We start from the raw sequence: 9,673 nt of genomic DNA, 5'->3' as shown, positions 1-9,673 counted from the left end.
TGGTGGAGAGACTGGACTTACTTAGCAGATATAAGATGATGGCCTATTTTGAGAGATATTACAGAAGTGTCCATATTAGTGGACAACACTGCCCTCTTGTGTTCCTGACTGGATTGAAACATCACAAGGAATTTCAATGGATGGGATGACTACCATGTTCTTAACTAAAACACCACGGTTCAGTGGGTCTAAATTAATCCATCAAAATGATCAACTTTAGGAGGAACCTGTAAAGTGAGTACTTTACACACACACCCCCCCCCTCAACACACACACACACACACATACACACACACACACACACACACACACACACACACACACACACACAGTTTAAATATAATCAATTTCACAAGGTAAGGAAATTCCATGGCATTTAATGTAAATTGTGTCAGATTATGGAAGGAGTGTGGAGTGTGGATAATTCATTACATTACATTACATTACATTACATTACATTTGGCTGACGCTTTTTAACCAAAGCGACTAACAACATGGTAAACAGTAAGTTTTAGAACAATTCTCACAATTTTAGGACAGTTTAAAAAAACATTAGAGTACAGTAAGAATAAGTGCGTCGGTGAGTGCTGTTTTTAGCAGTTACTTGTCAGTTTAAAACGGCTGGTGAGTGCTAGGATCAGTAAGACTTGTTGTAAGTGTTGCTATGAGAGTAGATGTTCTCTAAAGAGCTGGGTCTTCAGGAGTTTTTTGAAAGTCACACAGTTTTTTGAATTCACTACTACAACTAGTAAAACCACCTGTATTCTTCATTTGTCCACAATTGCACTGAATTTAAAAATATCATACTGTAGGTTCCCATTTATCAAGTTGGTCAAATTGATGGATTGATGTATAGATTGACAACACTATGTGTGTTTAACATCACACAGTAATTGTGACGTTACATTGGAAATTGAGAAAAAGGCATGAGTTAAAAAAAGTTTCTTCACAATAACTGAGTTAAACACACATAGTTTGCATACTGTTAATTTTGCACAGCACTTGTAATGACATTTTGATAAGATGCAGAGGCAGATATGTCCCCATAGTATAGCTTTGTAGCGTCCTGTACCAACAGTATTCAGTGACATCGAACAACAGCGCCCTATATGTTAAAACCTGTCAGAGTTCTCCTTTGATGTAACTGATTAAAAATATACAAATATATATATATATATATATATATATATATATATACAAAAGTAGTCAGAATGGTACTGTTCATGGCTGATAGCTCCTTGTTTCTGTACAATGCTTAGATAGCACACTGTCCAAGCATGTGCAAACTTTTCCGACATTTCAGTCCTGCTTAGCTCTCAGAAGTGCTGTCTAAATTTCTTGGGACAGTTAGAAATAAGCACTTTCTCAGAATACTTACATAGGTTACTCAGAATTGACCAAGCTGATAGATGGTGAAATGTTCACGACACATGATCAATGGCTGCGGTCAGGCTTCTGCTACAATACTGAATGAATGAATGGCTATAACCCTATTACCTCAACCTGTTCTTGCACTGAAATCGTTTTTTATATTACCTTGTCTACATTATACTTTACTCTCCTATTTGTCCATATTATTTATGCTGGTCTCTAGACCTTACTCTTGCACTGTTGCACTGTTGGACTAGTGTTGGACTACTTTCTGCACCTTCACCATGACACTCCATCTCTTGAGCACCTTGCCATGCACACATAACTAAAGGACTATGGTTGGACTACTTTTGCACCTTCACCATGACACTCACTCCCTTTAGTCCCGGCCCTGTCACTACATGCGTCTTACAGTATGCTTGATCACCCTCAAGCACATTGGACTTTCTTAATTTAATTTATATAGTGTATTTAGTATTTAGTTTTGTTAGTTTTCTTATCTTTCTTATCTTGTACTGTCTTTATTGTACAGTGGAGTTTAGTTATATGTTTATACTTATACTTATGTTTACCATTTCTGCTGTAAGTGCATGTTGTGTGTGATGTCTGTATGCTACTGAGACCCTTGAATTTCCCCATGGGGATAAATAAAGTATCTATCTATCTATCTATCTATCCATCTATCTATCTATCTATCTATCTATCTATCTGTTCCATAAATTAAAATGTGTCACAGAGAAAAAGAAAGTAATACTTGGCCAAATGAGCTGACCATTAGAAATAAGAACTTTCTCAGAATACTTACATAGGTTACTCAGAATTGACCAAGCTGATAAATTGGGAAATGTTCCATAAATGAAAATGTGTCACAGAGAAAAAGAAAGTAATACTTGGCCAAATGAGCTGACCATTAGAAATAAGAACTTTCTCAGAATACTTACATAGGTTACTCAGAATTGACCAAGCTGATAAATTGGGAAATGTTCCATAAATGAAAATGGCTGCATCATGCTCCTGACAAGGTATGAGTGTTAATGTGTGGCAAGGCCGTTTGCACTTAGTAATTGTGAAGAAGCAGTGGAAATGGGGAAAAGGCATGAGTTAACAGAGTTAAATTCACACGTTCACGTTGCACTTGCAATGACATTTTGAGCCTGTTAAAATGCAGATGCAGATGCAGATATGTCCCCATAGTACAGCTTTCTAGCATCCTGTAGTAACAGTACTCAGTGTCCTATGTTGGACCCTGCCAGAGTTCTCCTTTAATATAAGTGATGTACTTGATTTATTCCATATTGCTTGTGAGGAGCAAGGGCCAGACATGCTCTGTAAAACCCAGAGTGAAAGAGGAAAGGGAAGCGTTAGCGTTAAGTTCTGTCAGGAAGACTCAATGCGTCACTCATTCATTCATTACTTCCGACCAATCACCAGTCTGCATCAGCCTATATAATCACTTTACTTTGCACCTGCCTGTTGCTTTCAGGTGCCGATTTTCGATGTTCCCACCCTCCCTCCCTAACCACCACCAGTTTGGCCTTGTCCAGATGTCCAGGGGGTAGGCTCCGCCCCTGCCGCCTCATACCGGGCAGGATCTGCAAGGGTCTGCACACTCGGGTGACCTGGACCGAGGACGGGGACTATGCCAAAGACTGTCTTATTGTTGCTTATGCCTTTTGTATATCCTTTGATGGATTAAAACGTGTGTTAACTTTCATTGTACCTCCCTGAGTCTTTCTGATAGAAATAAAATGATGACATTGACTCAGCTCTCTATGGTGGCTCAAATCACAAGGCATGAGTCATTCTGTGCTGACCGAGGCCCCTTGCTGTTCCACAGGTATAACCGGAGGGTTCCGGTTCGACCCCGACCAGTAGGAACGGCTTAAGTGCCCTTGAGCAAGGCACCTAACCCCTCACTGCTCCCCGAGCGCCGCTGTTGTTGCAGGCAGCTCACTGTGTCGGGATTAGTGTGTGCTCCACCTCACTGAGTGTTCACTGTGTGCTGCTGAGTATGTTTTACTATTCACGGATTGGGATAAATGCAGAGACAAAATTTCCCTCGCGGGATGAAAAGAGTATATACACTTATACTATGCTCTCCAGGTTGTCAGGTACTCAACTGGGTGGATTCTATTTTCCTCCCCATTCTCATCCTACTTTCTGACATCTTCCTGATGTCATAATTAGCACATCCAGACACATGCACATGAGCACCAATCCTTGAAATTAGCACCCCCTCCAAAGACCAGAGGTGTAAATGTCCGGCTTCAAAAAGTAAAAGTCGTGCCACATTTTTGTTCCTTCCAACCATTCACTTAAATCAGCTGATTCTAATTAAGCACAACTCTTAAGCCAGGTAGATCGTCTAATTAGTGAAATCATCTGTGTTAAGTGCACAAGTAGATCCAATTCAAGGCAGGACTTTTACTTTCTGAAGCCGGACTTTTACATCTCTGCCAAAGGCTGCAAGTCTTTAATTGTGTTAAAGTCACATGGAGCAAGTTAAGGGATTTTTATATGAAATAGGCTATAGTTGGAGGATAATTTGGCTTTTTGTATTTCTCTGGATTGACTGCAATAAGTCAACTAATGCACCCGGCAATACATAGAAACATCAAATGTAGCTTACAGTACATTGTAAAAATGTGCTTTCATCATCTCTTTTTTATTCCTTGAGTGTGTTTCATAATAATACACAGACAAAAGTTTCAATGAAGAGTTTCCTCATCTGAAAACCCATTTTTTTTAACCCCAAAAAAAAAAAAAAAAAAAAAAAAAGCAAAAACAAAATCATTACAAAGAGATGGTGTGAAATGAAACTTTAATTTCACTAAATGTAAAAGTAACTTTTAATGACATGGTGGACGTGTGAAATAGAATACCGAAAGGACAACAGTATGATCACATCATCATAACCTCTTGATAATAAATTCCATATTGTTTTATTAATCTGAACTTTACCTGCACATTAAGTGAGACATGTGTTCAGCACCACAGCCAACTCAACTGTGGAATGAAAACTTTATTTTACGAAGAATCAAAAAAGTCATGTTCATTCTGCATTTGCATTCGGAATATGCGGTAAGCTTCTAATACTTTATCGGTTACATTAATATGTTTGGTGAACAGCTCCGTGTAGCGCTTCTCATGATTGCCGCCCGTGTTGTCCTTCTTCCAGCCAAAGTAAGCATTGGTCTGTGTCATGTTTACTTGGTTTGCGAGCCAACCCCATAGTCGGGAGCATGGTAGGAGAGACACAGCAAAATAGATGGGCTCTTTGGTGTTCATGATGGTCTCGTAGTCAGACAGGTACTTCCTCATGGCTGGTGTCGGTTTGATGTCAGATACACCCTAATGTGAAATGCAAATAGTATGACAATATTACATACATTGGACATACACAAAGCATATTTTATAAGTATATATACTCTTTTGATCCTGTGAGGGAAATTTGGTCTCTGCATTTATCCCAATCCGTGAATTAGTGAAACACACTCAGCACACAGTGAGGTGAAGCACACACTAATCCCAGCACAGTGAGCTGTCTGCTACAACAGCGACACTCAGGGAGCAATGAGGGGTTAGGTGCCTTGCTCAAGGGCACTTCAGCCGTTCCTACTGGTCGGGGTTTCGAACCAGCAACCCTCCGGTTACAAGTCCGAAGTGCTAACCAGTAGGCCACTGCTGCCCCAATTGCTTGAACATACTCAGTTTCAACTTTGTTGGGTACCATCCATCTTTTTTTTTTAAAAAGTATAATTTTTTGGACTTTTTATGCCTTTAATGATAGTGACAGTGGACGAATGGGAGAGAGAGCGGGGTGGGATCCGGAAAGGACCACGGGGTGGGAATCGAACCCGGGTCGCCGACGTACGGTGCAGGTGCCCCAGCCAGTTGCGCCACAGCTGGGGCCATACCATCCATCTTTTAAGATTTATGAGCCATAGTAGGCTATTGTGGAGAGGTGTTTCGTGAAATGATTAACCATAAATATTACGTTCTCTCTGTTTGAGTCTACATTTATTACACAATGATCTTACCTCATTGAGTGCCAAAATGCGTTGAGTGCCAAAAACGTAATATTAAGTTTTTAGCTTTTTTTTTAATTACGAAACTAGACTCTCTAACAAACCTTATATGTGATTTTGGGAACTCTGTGATGAATGGAAATGAAATATATCACGATCGAAATAAAGCTTCCGACAACAGCTTGGCATTCAATGAGTTAAGGTTCTTAAGGTACACCATTCATTTAAGGTTTGAAGCATCAGAAGAATTCAAAAAGCAGAAGTGTGTAGGCTTACCTTAAGGAAATACATGTTCAGAAGATAGTCGCGGAAGTTCTTGTAGCTTTTATATCTGCCCTGGAAGAACTGATGTAGGTCAGCAGGTTCTTTCACTGAACTGCTGAGTTTCCGCAGCATCTCTATCACCTTCACCAGGTAATGGTGTGATGATGTCTTGGATGGTGAAGTTGACATAGCGATCCACAGGCAGGTCTCCTACTTGCATGTGCTGTATGAAATACAGGTTCAGAGTCCTGTTCACCAGATCCAGGCTCCAGGTCCAGAGAGTCTCATAAACATTCCACTCTGTAAGTCAAAAGTCATCTTTCTCATGCTATCTGTGGACTGAAATAGCAACTAATTTACAGGTCATTTTTATTCTATAGCAACATATCATGGTCCAGCCAACATTCCATCCACCATTATTTCAAATCCATATACGTATAGGTATGTCTGTCTTGTTATTTGAAAAGGTGAAGTTTCAAACTAGAGAACCAACTGGGATAAAACTAAATCAAATATGATTTTGTATGACTCATGTTGTAATAAACACAAAATGTTGATGGAATTTGCATAGTGCCTGTTCTGCCTTCCATAAGAATGCATGTTATTAGAGGGGATGCATCCAATTAAATTAGATACACTGTACACCCAAAAAAAACTATAAAAAAAACCTAATTTGACGGCTCATTTGTCTGTGTGTGTGTGTGTGTGTGTGTGTGTGTGTGTGCGTGCGTACATGCGTGCTGTGAGGAGCAGGTAGCAATGAAAACCTTAGAATTAGATGGAGTTTGCATTGGTAAAAAAAAGTGGAAATGGATTTGACATGGACGTTGAATATACAAACAGTTTTAAAACAGCAGGGTCATTTCGTGTCAAATCACCCAGTGGCTGACAGGTCACCCTCTCTAAAAAAATCACAGGTGTTTGTAGACCAAACCTATGCATAAATCTTAAATATATATCTGTATATCTGTATCACTAATGGTTCCAAAACTACAACCCTTTGAAGCTTCAAGTCATTTTAAGCATTGTGGTGAGCAATCCTTTTTGTTCAACTTCCAACATTATTGGCTCTTTTGGTATTTCACACACATTAGTGAAACTATGTGAATAGAAGTACATTTTCTTATTGAATTAAAAAATCCAATCAGATCAGACGTATCTTGTGTAATTTCCCCTCTGCAAAGCTCTGAAAATGGCTATAAATTCATTATGTGAAAAGACATAAACACCTTTGAGGGCTTCTCATTCAAAAAATATCTGACACAAATTCATCCGATTTTTTCCTCATATATGATTAGAAGGTCATGTCCATACATTAACTTTGGTTGTTATCATTATCATATTGTCAGAGCATTTTTTTTAATTGGGCTTGATTTTCAAAAAGGCCGTTTTCATCTGTCCAAAATTTGGGCTTGTTGCTAAGTTTCTTTATTGAGATAAGAGTTTTGAAAAAAAATTGTCTATAAATCCACTAAATTTGTGCTGGATCTGCAGTACCACTTTGCACCACATGTGGTGCTCTTTTAATACAATGGAAGTCAATGTAAGAGTAAGAGAGTCACTTGTTTGCTGTACATATCACATCTAAACACACAGTTTATGGTTCATAGTTGAATTGCTCCAAATAATTATTGCAACATTAACAACATACTACTCATACATAAAATTTAGAGAAAATAAATTGATCAAGTAGGCTACATTATACACACATACAACTGACTGGTCATCATACATGTAGCAAGAGGATTTAGCATAATTGCCATCTTTGTAACGAGTTTTCAGCACCAGCTTTAACCTATCACTGTCTATGCGAGTACTCTAATAACTAGATGTACCGCATAGCGGTACAAAATATGACCGCCGCTCAGTCCTGTACATCCATTCCGCGAAAATAAATCACACTTCAATTTGTCTCCATCTTTTACTCCATCCCCCACTCTTGAAACTTTTGTGTATGCTTGTTTGGCATGCCTGAGTGTGTGTGTGCGGCTGCACAGAAAGTAGCCTACTGGTGCTGAAAAGGTGAATAGATTGTAGAATAGCCAAAGAAGATGTACCATTGTTATAAAACCTCTCTAAACAATCACAAGTAGGGCAGGTCATCACAGTTCATCCATTGCAACTGGATTGATGAAAGGTCACTTACACCTGTAGGCTACATTGTATTTGGGAAAAGCAAAAGGTATCAGCATAATGTTATTTATTTATTTATTTATTTATTTTTTATGTATTTTTAAACAAAAACATCTCTGTCAGTTCCATGCCGTTTTCAACAGCTATCAAAAACAAAGGTCATTTTTGGATGGATGGATTTTTTGTGAATGTTTCTTCTTCTACATAAGATTTTAGTCATCTTTAGTTCATGTAATACTTTATTGTCAATGCACAAATTAAGTAACAGTAGTCTGAAACGTTATTGTTAATGCACAAATTAAGTAACAGTAGTCTGAAACGAAATGCTGTTTTACATCTAACCAGTGGTGCAAATAACTGACATGTCCAAATGGGCCTTGATGAAATGCGCGCCGCTAGACTGTTCATACACATTTTAGCAGGGCCAAAGTTGAAGAGCTTTTGTCCGTTATTGTTCGTTGCAAATATAGGCTGATTCATGTTCCCTTGCATTGTGTAACTAAGGTCCATGGCTAGTCTGGCTTTCATCAGACCAAGCTCAATCTTTTAAGAAATCAAAAAATAAATAGCGGGCAGATCAGGCTGGGTTCACCCAGCCTAGTCATAGGCACCCGATATTGTTTAATTTTCAGATTGAGATATCCACGCTCTGGCTATTCTAAATGCAAAAATGCATTAGGGAGTTATAACAAAACTGTAACTAACAAACTAGATCCTAATAGAAAGCTGTTAGCTTCCCTAAGCTACAGGTAGGATTATAAGGTAGGCCTATTTACAACATAAATTGTCAATAGGCTATGCTGGCGACACAAATAAAATCTCCTTTGAAACCAATGGCTTACTACGACTTACAGTATCAAGCGGACTTAAACTGCCATATCGTGGCGAAAAGTTGTAATAAGATTCACGCGAGCTCCATGAGTCAAGGAAAGCTTGAATTAAGTAGCCACTTCTAAATGGGACCCACTACACAGTAGCTTAAGGTGTGTTGCTAAAGCAGCCATAATGAAATGAAGGTGTCATTGTTTGGATACTTCACACACACGTGCTTTTTAATTTCACAGACTACAACTACCAAGCTGGAATCAAAGCACATCGATTCCCCTCTCACACCCTGCAAGCACTTAAAACAAAATAAACAGGCGTCTCAGTCTCACGCATGTATAGGCAAAACTGTATCAGACCCGGTGTAGCGTTGGTAAAATCTTCCATTGCACAGAATGATTTTTGTAGCGTGCAATAAATGACAGTCGAAAGATACAAACAGTGCTGCTATCAATTTGCTTGGTATAACCGCATTTATAGTTTTCTACAAATGCAATCAATCAAATGGGCCTCCATAACTCAACCAACGCTAACGGTAACATTACCTAGGTCCTTATTGATATTACAAGATTAACGTGCCTGCAGTAAAAACCAAGCATGTCCGATAAACATCCTCACTTCATCCTCACTTACACTTCATGTGAACATCGTCCTGTCCTTATTAGATGTTCGCTACGGTAAATTACAGTCCTTGTAGGAAGTGTCCATTGTTTTTCCAACCCACTTTTAACTTCCAACAAAATTACGTCTCACTGCAACGATGCGCCATCTAGTGGACAAACGACTACTTATCGCCAATACTGAAAATGCAGCCATGATGATGATGATGAATATTTTGGCTTTCTTTTGATCCTACTGAATTTGTAATTATGTATCGGCCGTTCTAATACCGATAGTATGTGGGTGCCTGTGTGTGTGCATGTTTATATGTGTGCACCGCCATTTACAGGCCAATGAGTGTACAGTCACTAAATGTACACATAACCTAATTTTTTTAGCCCCCCCCCCCATGGATGAAATTCTACGAAAACTTGGCATACCCCCAGACCCCC

The sequence above is a fragment of the Alosa alosa genome, chromosome 17, assembly GCF_017589495.1.
Source record: "Alosa alosa isolate M-15738 ecotype Scorff River chromosome 17, AALO_Geno_1.1, whole genome shotgun sequence".
Classification (NCBI taxonomy): Eukaryota; Metazoa; Chordata; class Actinopteri; order Clupeiformes; family Clupeidae; genus Alosa; species Alosa alosa.
Note: the sequence above shows the minus strand (reverse complement) of the source record.